Source organism: Piliocolobus tephrosceles, chromosome 13 (genome assembly GCF_002776525.5).
Source record: "Piliocolobus tephrosceles isolate RC106 chromosome 13, ASM277652v3, whole genome shotgun sequence".
Lineage (NCBI taxonomy): Eukaryota > Metazoa > Chordata > Mammalia > Primates > Cercopithecidae > Piliocolobus > Piliocolobus tephrosceles.
In genome coordinates this window covers 94,911,629-94,913,039 of record NC_045446.1, presented here as the reverse complement: position 1 = coordinate 94,913,039, position 1,411 = coordinate 94,911,629, and the positions used below count along the sequence as shown (strand labels likewise).

Below are 1,411 nucleotides of genomic sequence, written 5' to 3'. Positions count from 1 at the left end.
TGATCCAGCCATGGTGGCACGTGCCTATGTTCCCAGCTACTTGAGAGGCAGAGCTAAGAGGATCATCTGAGTCTGGGAGGTGGAGACTGCTGTGATCCACGCTAGTGCCACTGCACTCCAGTATGGGTGACAGAGTAAAAATTCTGTATCAGGAAAAAAAAAAAATCCCTCTGAAAAGGAAGGACATTAAATAAGAAAAACTTTAATTATGGTGAAAAATATGTTCATTACTTAAAGCAAAATTGCTTCACAGGGACATACATTTCCCACGACCTTCCTTAGACCTGTGACTTGGGCCTGGGACGGAAGTTGTTCAAATTCTCTAAAGGTTGTGTTACTTTTCTCCATCAAGTTTTCTAATAAATGAGAAACTCTTCACTGTGTGAGTTTAATTGTACACATACTTTGTCATTCTTGTCTTATTCTGCAAGCCCCATTCCCCTCCTACCCTGACCTGTTCCAAGAGTTGGTGAAGAAAATTCCCCAAGGATACACTCTCTGATGCAATCTACAGTTCAGGTATCTGATTCTTTTTTTGCTGGCAAAAAAAAAAAAAAGACATGCATATGCATGTGCAGCGGTTGTTTCCCAATATGTGTACACGCCCTGCCAAAAAGGAAGGTGAAGCATGCTTTCAGTTTCAGCCCACACAAGAAGAGTAGGAGAGAAAAGCCATGGCCGGTGAGTCTTTTACTCTTCTAAGAACAGGTCCCTGGGAAGAAAGAGTTTTGGAAGGCACTGGCTCTTCTGGAAGCCAAAATTAGTATCTGGGGAAGTTTAGGTGAACACAAATGAGGGAGAGGGTGGAGAGTGAGGAGAGAAGAAAGTAAAAGATGCTTGCAGCCTTTAGTAAGGAAAAGCAAGCCCAGAAAGGAACCGAGGCTTTAGGGGCAGCCTGCTGTCATTTTGCAATCTTAATTAAACTCTTACTTACATGTTGAAAGTCTGACAGAGGGTACAGAATTGGCACAGGAGGAGTACTAGCAGCAGTGATTCCTACATGAAATGGGCTATTTCTGTTTCATTACTTTATTAATCAGAGTTAAATAAACACAGGGCACAAGAGGATGATCTCTGCTTTCCAGGGACTAATGTAAATGGTAAATTCAGTCTTCAGGCCACTCCATGCACATGTATGGAGACTATTGAGGGAAACAAGTGGGACAGCGATACAGTAAGAGGAGGGATTACCCAACTTTGAGGAGGGGGACATTTCACTGATGAAATCTAAATGAGGTCACTTTCTGTTGATTACATGAGAGGAATATGAGGCTGTCTTTATGATGTGAGAAATCCTTGTGCTCCAAACAGACAAGGTCCTGAAGGAGAAGAGAAAGCTGTTAATCCGTTCCATGGGTGAAGGAACAATAAATGGCTTACTGGATGAATTATTACAGACAAGGGTGCTGAA

The 1,411-nt window shown here is 42.4% G+C and overlaps 1 pseudogene; it reads left to right on the top strand.

The window, feature by feature from the left end:
- The first annotated feature begins 632 nt into the window (after window positions 1-632).
- Window positions 633-1,411, top strand: part of LOC111540084 — a 19,718-nt pseudogene continuing 18,939 nt past the window's right edge.